This window comes from Protopterus annectens, chromosome 2.part0 (assembly GCF_019279795.1).
Source record: "Protopterus annectens isolate FY-2018-M chromosome 2.part0, PAN1.0, whole genome shotgun sequence".
Classification (NCBI taxonomy): Eukaryota; Metazoa; Chordata; order Ceratodontiformes; family Protopteridae; genus Protopterus; species Protopterus annectens.
Genome location: NC_056728.1, coordinates 1,389,840,059 through 1,389,855,058, shown reverse-complemented (window position 1 = coordinate 1,389,855,058; position 15,000 = coordinate 1,389,840,059). Strand labels below are relative to the sequence as shown.

General features: G+C 45.6%; 1 protein-coding gene across 4 annotated transcripts in view; it reads left to right on the top strand.

The window, feature by feature from the left end:
- The window catches only part of HADHB (hydroxyacyl-CoA dehydrogenase trifunctional multienzyme complex subunit beta), a 1,343,347-nt gene that overhangs the window by 121,473 nt on the left and 1,206,874 nt on the right, over positions 1 to 15,000 (top strand). The window lies entirely within an intron of this gene.

The following is a 15,000-nucleotide window of genomic DNA, read 5'->3' as shown; positions in this document are numbered from 1 at the left end:
CCACTGGCAAGGTTACACATGAGAAAAATGCAGTGGTATCTTTGCTAGGTATGGACCCATCTAAAGGCATTTGGCTGAACAAGTTCTCAGTGTCTGTGTTTGGCGTATGTGCTAAATAGAAGTGATCACACAACAGAACCTTAGGATAAACCATTGTGATGAGTCTCTCATACAGGATTATTGTCATTGATTGTGTTTTTCCTGTGTGACAATTGGTAGTTCAGTATATAAGATGAGGATTTATATTGAGTGTGATCAATTTGTTACAAATACCAGAGTGGGGTGTAGTTCCAAAGGCTTTAGCTAAGTCGGTCTAAACCATACTTGGTTTTATCTTCTTCTAGTGCTTCTGTATCTTTTAGAGAAAGTCAACTAGGTTTAACTGATTATGATCTTTGATAAATCGTAATTAGCTTGAGATCTAGAAATTGTAGGTGTCCTGTGTCACTGTTAATGATTTCCATGATGTTGTGTTCCATCACCTTGCAATAGGTGCTGGTAAGACTGATAAGACTGTGGTTGGCAAGGTCTGTGATGGGGCTTCCCTTGTGGAGGGGTGGTAGTACAGATGTTCATCAGGCTTCTGATGCATAACAAGTTGAAAGTTTGTGGCTGAAAAGTTTATCAAGGTGCGTCTGAGGGGTTGGTTCATCCTGATAATGAAACTACCTGATGTTCTTTGTGTTTCACTGTTGCAGTCATTACATTTGGGTTATCTGCTTGCAAGTAGCCCTCAGTCTACCGCAGTCAGATTATCAAAGTCTTTGGTCCTGCGTCTGTTGCTGTCTTATCTTCCATGACATCAGGTAGTCAGGGGTATAAAGCATGCAGCCAACACCATTACACCAATCTTTCTTGCCATGCGGTGCCCGAAGCAGAAGCAGTTAGCAAGTGATGATCGGCAGACTCCTGAAATTTTAGATGTTATGTGATCCTATCTCGCCTACATTCTGACTGATGGGTTCGGAGCTGATCCCTCTGCTCCGACTCTGCACGCTTATGCTATAGAGCGAGGCCTCTAATTGGCTGAGCTATCTTTATCCCAGGATGCACCACCACTAATCCCCCAGATCTCGTTTGCCGCTTACAGAACTTGGACGTGGTCTCAACATTGGCTGGGCTAAGTACTATATTTATAGTCTCTTTTCCTGTCAGTAGTTCACTCATTTCAACCCAAAAGCTGTTTTAACGGCTGTTTTTTGTGTACGAGTGTGTTTCTTGTTGTTTTATTGAGTTTTGCTTAATTTTTCCTGTCAGAGAAGGTTCCATTTAAGTTAGAGGGGCCTTCCTCTATACTAACTACTTTAGTGGTTGTGTGTGGGTCAAGTACCCGTTTGAGTTAGAGGGTCTTGACCCTCCTTGTTTTCTCCCTTGCTTTTTCTGTGTGTAAAAAAAAAAAAAAAAAAAAAAAAGTTTTTTCAGTTTAAAATATTCTGAGTTACTGTCATACTATTTGTACCTGTATCTTAAAGTTTACTGTTGTGGTCTGTTTTTTCTTGTGCAACTATGTCTAAGGAACATAAACCCTCCGGGTTTAAAAAGTGCACGAGGTGTGGGTTCAAAATGTCCATAACTGACGACCACTCCTCGTGCGTATATTGTCTTGGCGCCAAACATCTCCAGGAATCGTGCAGTGTATGCCATGCGTTTTCCTCCCGAGTCCTCCAGGAGAGGAAAAACAAATTAATCCTCAAAGGATTAATCAAGCCTTCTTTCGAGGAGGCTTTATCTTCCTCTCCGTCTCCTTCTAAAAAGAGGAAAGCGTCGGCTCCGACCAGTCAGTTGGAACCGACTGCTAAAAAAGCTCAGCAGACTTCTCCATCGGCTCCACGGACTTGGGAGCCGAGGTCGGAACGGTCTGCCTCGATGCCTCCAGCCTCGAACCCTCTGGTTTTGGAGCCGAGGTCTGGGGCATCGAGAGGCGGGTCACCCTCATCGGCTCCACTGATATTGGAGCCGATAAGGGTCATCGGCTCAGACACTTCCCCCTCAGAGCCGAAGTCCTTATCGGCGCCGAGGGAAATTTCCTTGAAGGTTTCCTCGGAGCCGATAATTGTGGAGTCCTTTCAGAGCCGGTCCCCGAGCCCTTCGGAGCCGATGGAGAAATCGGTTCGGGCCCGATCGGTATCCTCGATCTTCCAGGATGTCTGATTTGGACATCGACAGGGTACTCCTTCGACTCTTCCAGTCTCCGGTGTTCCAAAAGATGGTTTCGGCTCCAGCCCATTTGGCTTCAGAGCCGATGGTCCACTCCCTTACTGTACTTCCTCCTCCAACAGCTTCGGCACCGTTGGAGTAGGTGTTGGTGGAACCAGTGGAGGTGTTGGGGTCAGGCCCGACCCTTGCTCCGACTCCGGCTCCTGGGTCGGAGTTCAGTGCACGGACTTCTTCCTTCGCCCTGGGGAGGCTTCGGGATTGATACCTTCGGTCCCAAGTCTCCCTCTTGGTGCGTCGGCGGCGGGAGTACCATCCACTGTCGTGGCCACGGAGGGGGGACCTTCCCAGGATTCTGGTGGTCCCGCCTTCAGGGCTATGAGGAGTGCTCTAGCCAAATCTTCACTGGCTACCTCCACAGTTTCCCCAGCTCCTTCCCTACATTTGGAGACTGGGTCGTTGGCAGTTCCCCTGTCCGCAGACAGCGGAGCCCCTGGGCCTCAGGTTACCCCCCGCTGGGGTTTCTCCCCCTCCTGGAGGTCCTTCTGAAGCCTCTTCGAAAGAACCTCCCAGGAAGAAAACGTGCAAGAAGAAGCACGTTGACTCCCCTGATGAGTCTTTGACATCTGACACCGATCTCGATGATGCAGAGGGGTCCCCCAAGTCGTCCTCGGATGATGTCTCCTTTGCAGACATCTTGGAAGCCCTAAAACAACGAGGCGGCTGGCAGTCCAAACCTCCCTCTGCTGATGAGTCGGTGTTCCTGAAGGCCTTCGGGGCTCAGCCCTCCGCCTCCTGGGTGTCTCCGCCCTTCGAGCTCTTGGATTTGATCTGTTGAAGGGCGTGGGAACACCCGGACTCTGTGGAACCGGTGCCCGCTCGTCCAAACAAATTTCTTTCAGCGCCCCCAGATAGAGAATTCCTTACGAAAGGTGTGGCTGTGGATGCTATGGTGGTGGCATCTGCTACACAGCAGGATGTAGCAGAGGCTTCTACGTCCGTCCATCCTCCTAATAAGGAGTCTAGGAGCATGGATCGGTACGGCAAGCGCACTCTAAGTTCAGCGGCCTTTACCCTGAGGTCTCTGAACTACCTGACTCACTTTACGAGATTCCAGAGGGATCTGATTAAGGAGCTATCCGATACCCTCTTAGGTAACCTGCCTGAGGAGCTGGCCCAGACGGTTGGATCTCAGCTGGCTACAATGTCATCCATTTCGAACTCGTCCATGAGGCTCATCTCGTATGCGGCCGAAGGAGCGAGTAGAGCGGCGGGTACAGGCATTGCTCTACGGAGACAAGCCTGGCTCCGCCTGTGTCATTTCGCGGAGGCCTTCAAGTCTTCATTCGCCGACGCCCCCTTTGATGGGTCCTCCCTGTTTGGGCCCAAGGTGAAAGACACACTTACCCGCTGTGAACAGGAGGGTAAGACTCTGACTGCCGTAGGGGCACGAATTTTCCACTCCCTTTCGGCCTTATCCCAAGGCTAAAAGAGGAGGGAAGATGTGGTTCCGGAGATTGCAGAAGTCTTGCCCCTCTCAGCAGGAAGGTTCCCCCTCCAGTGGCAGAGGAGGGGGAAATTCATCAGGAAGACGCCGTCCCAGAGGCGGCAGAGGCCCCCGCAATACTGGAGACTGCGAGTCCTTTCGTGGCTCTTCAGCTTTTCATAGTCCCTGAGGGATTGCCCGACTGTGCTGCTCCAGAGCCAGTCGGGGGTCGTTTTTCGAAGCACCTAAAGGCCTGGGAAGGGATCACTCAGGACCGATGGGTGCTTCGAATTATCGCCGGAAGTTACTCCATCGCATTCTGTTGTCCCCCCCCCCCCCTCAGTCCAAAAGAATCCCGGACCCGCCACCCAGTAAACGGGATAATTTCAAAACTGCTGCAAAAAGGAGCCATCCAACCGGTCCCTGCAGACCAGATCGGATTAGGGACTTACTCAAGATTCTTTTTAGTGCCAAAAAAGACCGGGCACTTGAGGCCCATTTTGGACCTAAGCAACCTAAACCGTTCAGTCAAGAAGTCCAAGTTCTGAATGGTCACTTTACAAACCATTCTCCCATTGTTGGAGAAAGGTGTTTGGATGTGCTCCATAGACCTCAAGGACGCGTATTACCATATCAAAATACATCAAACGTCCAGGAGACACTTGCGCTTCAGCCTGGGAGGCAGTCATTTTCAGTTCCGTGCGCTGCCCTTTGGTCTCACCACAGCCCCCAGGGTGTTCACCAAATGCTTGGCAGTAGTGACTGCTCACTTGAGGAGTCTAGGATTCCAGGTGTTTCCGTACCTAGACGACTGGCTTCTAACTGCCACCTCCAAGCATCTACTTCTATGGAGCCTGCAAGCCACAACATCACTGGGCAATTCCCTCGGAATCACCTTCAATTGGCCAAAGTCTGTGTTACGGCCATCTCAAAGAATAAGATTCATAGGGGCAGAGATGGATTCAAACCAGATGCGGGTCTATCTACCTGCAGACAGAATTCAAATCATAGAAAATCAGGTTCGAGCCTTACTCCCCAGGTCCAAAGCCCCAGCCAGAATGGTCATGCAACTATTGGGATCGATGTCTGCCACAGTTCTGCTAGTTCCCTTGGCAAGGTTGCACATGAGAATCCTCCAGTGGCTTCTTTCAACTCGGTGGTCCTTTCAGGAACTCCCTCTCAATCATCTAATATGGATCACAGAATCTTGCAGACGGGACCTTTGCTGGTGGCTAGTGTCCTCCAATTTGGATCAGGGACGACCCTTTGTTCTTCCTCCTCCGGTGGCCACTTTGACCACGGACGCCTCCCAGACGGGGTGGGGGGGGCATTCCCTGGGCAGGTCAGTCCAGGGCAAATGGCATCTGGAAGAGACCTCTCTCCACATCAACATCCTAGAAATGAGGGCAGTACTCCTGTCCCTTCAAGCCCTTCACTATTACCTCCCTCAGGGCGTAATTGCTGTTCACTCGGACAACATGTCAGTTGTCTGGTACCTGAACAAGCAGGGAGGGACCAGATCCTATCCTCTTTGCAGAGAAGCGATGAGGGTCTGGGAATGGGCAGTCTCGACCAAATGCTTCCTAGTGGCTACTCACATACCGGGCAAATCCAATGTCATAGCCGACAGGTTGAGCAGAATCATCCTCTCTCCTCACGAATGGTCTCTGAATATGACTATTACAAGACAGATTTTCAGCGAATGGGGAGTTCCGTGCTGCGACCTCTTCGCGACTCCTCTGAATGCGAAGTGAAAAGATTTTTTTCTCCCTAACCCTGGCTCCGGGGAAGAGCCCTATGGACGCGTTAGTCCATCCTTGGCCCACCGGCCTGCTTTATGCCTTCCCTCCAGTTCCTCTCCTACCCAAGGTAATTCAGAAGGAGTCTCTCTTAGGGAGCAAGATGATCTTAATTGCTCCTTATTGGCCTCGTCAAGTCTGGTTTCCCTATCTTCGGAAACATGCTCTGGAAGGTCCATGGTTCCTGGACCAGGTCCCAGACCTACTGATTCATCAGTCGGGACTACTACACCAGTCCCTACACACATTAAAATTGACGGCCTGGCTCCTCCTCTTCCGACCATAGTCAGGAGACATGCACTAGACCCAGATGTAGTGCACATATTGTCTTCAGCCCACAAGTCTGCTACGAAGAAACTGTATTCTAGCAAATGGAAAAGGTTTACTATCTGGGCTCAACTCAGGGGCCTGGACCCCATTTCTACTCCCGTGGCAGAAGTACTCAAGTTCCTGACCTCTCTTTTCAACCAAGGCTCTTCTGTTTCTACCATCAAAGTACAATTGGCAGCGATTTCTAATTTTCATGAATCCATAGACCCACCCTTAATGAGCAACAGGTTGTGTAAGACCTTCTTGAAAGGTGCTGCTCTATTAAGACCTCCGGTTTCTCATCCTGCACCTCCATGGGATCTCGATATAGTATTACGTGCCTTGACTTCCCCCTTTGAACCGGCAGCTACCTGTGATTTAAAGTTTCTATCATGGAAGACAGCTTTTCTAGTGGCAATTACTTCAGCCAGAAGGGTTTCAGATCTCCAAGCTTTGTCAGTGAAACCCCCGTACTTGGTTTTTCATACAGACAGTTTCCCTCAGACCAAATCCTCCTTTTGTTCCTAAAGTCTGTTCTACTTTATGCTTGCAACAGTCATTAGAGCTCCCAGTTTTTTTCCCAAAATACTCCAATAAAGCGGAATTTATTTTCCACACACTAGATGTCCACAGGCAGTTACGTTTTTATTTGGATAGGACCAAACAATCAAGGAAGACAGATCAGTTGTTTGTGTCCTTTGCAGAAAACAAATTGGGCAATGCGGTCACAAAGGTCACTATTGCCAAATGGATCAGGGACTGTATTACTCAAGCTTATATTTATTCTAACAAAGAGCTTTCCACCTCTGTCAAGGCTCATTCTACAAGGGCTATGGCTACTTGGTAGCATTTCATTCTAAGCTTGCTATTAGTGACATTTGTGCTGCGGCTACATGGTCTTCCCCGCATACCTTCATTTCTCACTACAAATTAGATGTGGCATCTAGAGGACGAGCTTCATTTGGTTCCACAGTGCTCAGGAGTGTTTTCCAATGAGCCACCCTGGATTTAGGTGCTAGGGACGCTGTCCCATCAGTCAGAATGTAGGCGAGATAGGATCACATAACATCTTTTAGTTATGTACTCACCATAACTTCAGATGTTTGGGATCCATCTCGCCTACATTCCTAATAACCCACCCTCCTTCCCCCTTCCTTGGAGATCAGAGGATATCAGAAGGTCCGAATCCTGTTTCATCTTGAAACATCTAACAATGTTATATAACCAAGTTGTGCATGTGTGCATGAATGCGGACAAACAAGGTCTGGGGGATTAGTGGTGGTGCATCCTGGGATAAAGATAGCTCAGCCAATTAGAGGCCTCGCTCTATAGCATAACCGTGCCGAGTCGGAGCCGAGGGATCGGCTCCGAACCCATCAGTCAGAATGTAGGCGAGATGGATCCCAAACATCTGAAGTTATAGTGAGTACATAACTAAAAGTTTTAGAGTTTCAGATACGAAGACTTCAACAAAGCTAAGTACCCCATTGGGGATCCTTTTTTCTTTCTCTAAACAGATGTCAGTAAAAGTTAACCATTGTATTACTTGTGGAAAGCAAATGCCTCAGGATTTTCATTCGTACTGCATTCCTTGCTTAGGCCCAGACCACGACATCCCTCGCTGTCTGTTTTGTGCCTTATTCAATCCTCAAACTATTCGTCTGTTCATTTTCGCATATAACTATTTTGATACTCTGTTCACTGTTCAGTTATCCAGAAATGGGTTCGGTAAGCTATCAGACTACCGACATTCTGAAAAAACGTAAAGACAGAGACTGACCGCATAGGTCCAAAGTTGCCGACGGCATCTCAGTTAAGCTAGTCACCATTTCTTTGGTACTCAGTGAGGCGCTTTCGTAGCCTTTGATGCCTGCTACTTCAGATTCGCAAGCCTCTACTGAGACCCATTCAGTGTCCGGTATGCTGCGAGATGCTTCTTCGACTATGGAACCTGCGGATGTCTCTACCTTGGATGGGTCCGGAGCCGCTGTGCAGGCATTGGCTTCTGAGGGTGTATTCAGGCCTACTGACTTTCATATCAAACTGACGCCATCTTCTTCTTTTAAAGCCTAAAATTCGATCCATGCCTAGAAAACCAACGCCCAGACCGCATGGTCGACCCATATGCCTAAAAAAAAAAACAAATGATAAAAATGGCTGAAGACCTTATTACTCTAATTGGGGAAGCCACCCTTCTCCTTGTAAGAGACCTAGAACTGATTTTCCTTCTGATTCTTCTGATCAGGATTCTGAAATTTCTGTTTCTTCTGATGACCAGGATTTGCCCTTATCTACCTATGAGGACTCTGATGCAGAGGACTCCATTCCCTCTGCTTCCTCTCCAGAAGATTTCTGTTTTGGTGAGACTTTGCATACTGCTAGGAAGCATTTCTGCTGGGAAAGCTAGGATTACTCTGACTCCAAAAAGAGGCTTAGGGAATTCTTACTTCTACCTCAACATAGGCCTTTAGCTATCCCTCCTGTACTGGACATTGTAGATGATGCCTTCTTGGAATCTAGCCTGGCCCCAGACACTTTACCTCCAGCTCCCAAGAAACCTGACTGGTATTACAAGAGTACCTGACTCTCTCACATGTTCCTCTTTAAGAATCGTACTGTGGACCCAGAGACCATTTCACAGGGACCCAAAAGCATTAAGGCTATTACTGTCAAAAACCCTACCCCCTCTGGTAGAGATTCCAGGGCCCTGGACAGATTAGCAGAAGTGTATACCTTCTTACCCACTTTGGCCATTAGGGCCTTAAACTGTCAGTTTCATATGTAAGTATCAGCAGCATATTATTGGATTACTTAAACAGAAAATGATGATTCCTGACTGCTGAAAATAAAGAATTACAGGAGTTAATGCTTTTTGCTGAACAAGTTGGTAAACATACTTTGCAATGTGGTTTTGAGGCGTCTTGCAGGGCTGCTGTCACTGGGTCTGTACTTTGAAGGCATGTTTGGCTTAAGGAGCAAACTTTGCCAGATCATGTTAAAGCTAAATTACTGGATGCTCCCTTAAACCAAGACCACCAATTTGGCAACAAAGCAGAAGACTTACTTAAGATGGAGGAAAAAGCCAAATCTATGCAAACTGTGAAAGATTTCCTGCAAGTACAGCCTCCCAGATTTAGTAGGCACTGGCCTTCTAAGAATGGGTTCTTTCTGGTCTCTTCCAGGCCTTCAGTCCAAACCCAGGACCAGCAGACCACCCAGGCTTCAGTCTCAAGGTACTTGCAGGCCTAAGCAGTGTGGAGCTCCCACTTCCAAAGCTGGAAGTAGCAAGACAACCCCCTATGGTAAACTGTCAAAATGACTCAACCTTAAACCTTAAAGCAAAAACCAAAGCGTCAATGAGAAAAACCACTTTAATAGCGAGCAAAGCTTTCGGAAATAATCCTTTGTCAATACTAAAATGCATGAGTACATTCTCCATATATATAGGTCCCAGGATAGTCATATGACCGACAGCTAAAATCACATGACTTGAATTCAAAACATGACAAACAATATAGCAAAAAAATAATAAATAATGAAAAACATTTTAGAAAAGTTAAAATACACATTCAATAATATGTAAAAAAGTTAAAACACTGAACACAATGCATAGGTATAAGGCAAAATGTATGAACTATGTCACAGCTTAGTTCTACTAAGCTTAATCAGTATAGGTTTAATACTAACCATACTGTTAAGGCCAGGCGGAGAGTCACTGGCCAATCTCAAAATCCATCCATATTCTTTAGTTTCAAGGGCGTTGTTTATATCTCCACCCCTAACAGAAGGTTGGACACTATCTGTAGCCCTAAACTTAAATGTATGATCGTTCCCACAATCCATAATATGCTTAGATAGTGCATTTCTATCTATGCACCTCCTGATATCTGATTTATGTTCTGTGATTCTTTCCTTGAACTTCCGTGTAGTTGTACCTACATAAAAAGAATCACAGGCCATGCAAGTAGCTAAATATACTAAATGCGTAGTAGTGCATGTTGCAGATGTATAAAACTTAAATTTCTTATTTACAGGGTGCACAAAGAAATCACTATTCTCACAGATGTTTTCACAACAGGAACAGTTATAACATTTATATGTACCATAGCTAGATGAGACAGGGACATGGGTATTAGTAGGAAAGTCCTTATAACATAGGGCACTCTTCAGGGTTCTCATATTCTTATAGGCGAAGTATGGTCTATTCTCTAAAATAGCTTTCAATTCCAATTTATTAATGATAATCTGTTTAATTAGAGGTGTTTTTAGATTAAATGAGGTTACATATCTTATAAGTGTTTCCTGTGAAGTGGATATATCATCAGCCCTTATGTTAAAATTAGAGCTATAGAAAATCGGCTTCAACGTAGTCTCCCTATCTTCTAACAGTTTCATCTTCTCATTAGAAACTAGCACATCGCTATACCCACTGGAAGCAAAATCAATCAACATATCATCCAATTGTTTATAAAATAGATCATTCTCAGTATTGTACCTACTCAGTCTACAGAATTGTGATCTTACAGTACCTCTTTGCTCGCTATTAAAGTGGTTTTTCTCATTGACGCTTTGGTTTTTGCTTAACCTTAAACCTTCCAAGCCCTGCTCAACTGACTGTTCCTTTAGGGGGAAAGCTCGCCCGGCATGCAAAAACACTAGGAACTCCTTACCCAAGACAAATGGATTTTAAATATAGTTTCCCAAGGATAACGATTCCACTTTCAATCCTTACCAACCCCACACGGTTGGCCAGACCTACCCCCAAATCAGTGGGCAGAGGCTCAAAAACAGGTTTTCTTTCTTCTAAGTATCAGAGCTATTCAACCTGTCCCAGAAGAGGAATGGGGGCAAGGTTTTTACTCTAGACTTTTTTTGGTACCCAGAAAAGAGCATTCCTGGTGTCCTATCCTTGACCTGTCTATCCTAAACACCTTTTTGGTAATCCCAAAATTCAAAATGCTAACTCATCAGCTGCTTCCCATGCTAGGCAAAAATGCCTGGTTTGCAACATTGGATTTAAAGGAAGCTTGCCTGCACATCCCAATAAGGGAATCTTGCAGAAAATACCTACGCTTCAGAGCAGGCTACATGCATTCAGTTCTCTGCACTGCCCTTTTTGAATACCCTGGGCTCAGTAGATAAGCCAAAGTGCCTAGCTCCAGTCATTGCATTCTGCAGGCAAAGAAATATTCAGATATACCCATACCTGGACGATTGTCTAATTCCGGCAGAAAACCAGGACATACTATTAAATCATCTGGCATTTGTAAAGAAACTGCTAACCTCACTGGGGTACATCATAAACAAAAAGAAATCGCACCTAGTACCCTGCCAACAAATTGTATTCCTGGGTGCAAGCTTGAATACAACTTCCCAGATGACCTACCTCAAGCCAGAGCAACAAGTTTGACTGCCTAATTCGAACTACTGGGCACAAAGACCCAGCTATCTTCAAGGAAAATACTGCAAGCCCTGGGGTTCATGGCCTCTTGCATTCTACTAATTCCATATGCAAGACTGCATATGAGGAAACTACAATGGTATCTAAAAAAAAACCTGTGGTGTCAACTTTTTCAGGACCAGGACCTGGAATCAATGATTCCCATCATTCCATGTATAAAGACAGAGTTCCTTTGGTGGTCAGAGGTGTGCCGCCACAAGGGACTACCATTCACTCTACCCCCTGCCACCCGAACCCTAACAGACACATCAGTCTATGCATGGGGGGCTCACTTGGCAGGGCAGTGCATTCATGGCAAATGGAACCAGAGTCAAATGCACCTGCATATCAATCAAAAAGAAATGTTAGCTGTACAGAATTCTCTGACAGCTGTCAAGGACCACATTCTTCCAGGACAATTATTGGTAAAGACGGACAACACCACTGTTATGTGGTACATAAACAAGCAGGGGGGAACCCACTCATACCCTCTGTGCAGATTAGCCATGGCTCTGTGGAACAAAGCCTTGAGCTACCAAGTGCATCTACAAGCTCACTTCCTGCCAGGCAAACTAAATACGCTGGCAGACGGCATAAGCCGAAATCTCATGGACCCACACGAGTGGAAACTGGAACCAAAGATATTCAACATTTTGAGAAACAAATGGGGGAGCCCAGCGACAGACCTGTTTGCCTCCCCTCAGAACTAGCAATTGGACAAATTCTGCACAAGGACTCCCCACAGACAAGCTTAAAAAGTGGATGCCCTGTCCTTCACCTGGAAAAAAACTCTCAGTTTATGCCTTTCCCCATCTGCCTCTCCTCTCCAAAGTTCTACTAAAGAACAAACAGGACAAACCAAGGACAATACTCATTGCACCAGACTGGCCACGCCAGCACTGGTACCCCTTCTTGCCCAGTGTGTCACTGCTGGAGCCATGGCACCTGCCTCCGACTCCTTTTCTGCTGTCCCAGCAGGAGGGCCAGATTCTGCACCCCCAGCTTCAAACCCTGAACCTTGCAGCCTGCCTTATTACCTGAGCTCTCCATTACAAGCTCTCCGTAAGCAAGTGCCGGATGTCATTCTGGAGGCAAGAAGGCCTAGTACTAGAAAATCCTATGCTGAAAAGTGGGAAAGACTCTGTTCGTGGAGCCAAACTTGGGTGATGGGCACAACATTGCCCAATTTACCTCGTATTCTTCAATTTTTAACAGAGATTCTTCACAAGGGCCTTTCCTTCTCCTATTAAAATTTGTGCCTCGGCCATTTCAGCACATTATAATATGGAGCCACCCCTCTTCTCCCACCCACTGCTGAAGCAATTCCTCAGAGGGGCCAAAAACTAAGACCACCCAGGAGAACCCCTACTCCTGCCTGGGACCTGAACTTTGTTTTGGAAAAGCTCACTCTACCTCCTTTTGAGCCAGCTGCAACTGCAGAATTGAATTTCTTTTCTTGGAAAACAGCCTTCCCTCTAGCCATCACTTCAGCAAGAAGGGTGTCTGAATTACAGGCCCTCATGGCAGTGGAGCTTTTCATCATCTTTCATGCGGACAGGGTGTTCCTCGGGACCAATCCTTCCTTTATGCCCAAGGTGGTATCCAGTGTAGCCCTTAATTAGTCCATTAATTTGCCAACCTTCATTTCAAATCCACAGAGCAAAGGGGAACAAATACTGCACTCATTGGACGTGGACAGACAACTTGGATTTTACTTGGACAGGACTAAGCCTCTCAGGAAATCTAAACCGCTGCTGGTTGCCTTTGCTGCAGGGGCAGAAGGGAAGGCCATTTCAAAGCAAACCGTTTGTAACTGGATAGGCCATTGCATTTATTTCTGCTACAAGCACCATGTAAATCCTAACCCACAGGGGATAAGACCCCTTTCCACCAAGGCTGCATCTACTTCTACAGCCTTTCTCAGAGGTGTTCCTACCCAGGGACATCTTAGAAGCCTACTACCTGGAGTTCTGTACATACCTTCACCAAGCATTACCATTTGCCAATTTTTTCTAAATCCAGAGCTGGTTTTGCCACTAGTCTTGCAGGGCCTAATAGCTGGTCCTAATGCTTTCTAATTGCCTCCTCCCTTCCTTAACTTTGGGAATCTACCCAAATGTAATGACAAAGTGAAACACAAAGAACATAGTACAGTTATGTACACTTGCCATAAATGTAAATGTTAGAGTATATTTGCTGTTGCAGTCCTGATTACCCTCCCTCCAGCCCCCTGACTTTTATTGACTATACCTCTCATCTTGCTTACTATACTTAAAGCTTTCTGGTGTATTTGCTTTTTGTTGTAGGTGTAACCTTGTGTATAATTGCTTCCCATTATGGGGGTACCTGACATCTGGGGCAAGAAAAACTGATGTAATGGTGTCAGCTGCATGCTTTATACCCCTGACTACCTGACATCATGGAAGACGACAGCAACCGTCACAGGACTCAAGACTTAGATAATTGGGCCGACTGAGGGCTACCTGTAAGCAGATAACCCAAATGTAATGACTGCAACAATGAATACACTTTAACATCTAAATTTATGCTAAGTGTACACAACTGTACTGTATGTTGTCTGGACCAACAGAACTGGAGGTTTTTGGTCCTAAGACATGCTTTTATTATCTGCTCCATGTTAATTTCCCGGTTGGAGTGATGAGAACTAGAATGCTTTTAATTCGGTAGGTGAGTGAGGGGAAAGTTATACCTGAAGTATATCTGCTAGGGTGAATTGGGTTTTGGATATGTCTGGGTTTGATTTGAGAAGTGTTATGAGAGATGAACTTGGTGCAAGGATGGATATTATAGCTTTAACTACATAGATTTTAATAAATATCAGTGAAGCATAACCACAGTGCAATCTTTAGTTTATAATTGGCTTTATAGGAGTTAATTTTGTGTTCGTTATTAACCTTTTATTTTATCCTCCATCAGATTCTGCTCTCTTCTTGAGGGCTGCAAGTCCTTTAATCTTGGTGTACAGTTTAGGTCCACCAGAAGGATTTGTTTCTCCTCTTGGTGTTTTGTATGGCAAATAGGAATGGAAGCATCATTAAAGAGTTGTGGTGGGAGTATAAATTTAGAGTACAACCGCACAGACCATTAAAGGGCGGGGAACTGTTGAACTATCTTAAGTCATTACTAAGTCAGGAAGTTGGCCTTGGAGAAGTCTAAGATGGTTTTGTTTGGCCGTGATCATTACCTGTATGTACTAGCACCTTGATGAATTTTACAATGTTGTGATCTAATTTGACTAATGAGGGTTTGACACTGGGTTGTGTTTAGGCAAGTGCTGTGTTGAGGATAAGAATATATTGCTGTTTAGTGCAGGTGGTACAGTTTGAAGGAGCTTGCATTAATTAATAAAGTCCGTGTAGTATTGTACATTTGTGTTGATGTAGGATTACATATTTAGTGGGGTGTTGACTTGAGTTAATGGTCTGTGGAGGACTCCTTATGTGCGTCATGGATTTGTGCTTGGCCAGGATGTGGTATATGAGGTCTTGTTTACAAATATACAGTATGAAAGCATTCAAGGTAATGTTCCTGCTCTATTTAATGTAGAGTTGATGACGTTTCAAAACTAGATGGACACATCACTGCTGGAGGTGCTGTTGTGTATACCTGTGGGCCTGAACAATTTGTTTAGCTGTAAATGTCTGAAGAAGTGCTGTCATTGCATTGGCACCAGGTGTTGATGACCGTACAAGCATTATACCCTGAAAAGGTGAAATTGGACTGTAAAGCCATAGAGAGTAGAGACCTAAAAAATGAACTGCTTAAACACCCGAAGTTAGAACCAAGGAACT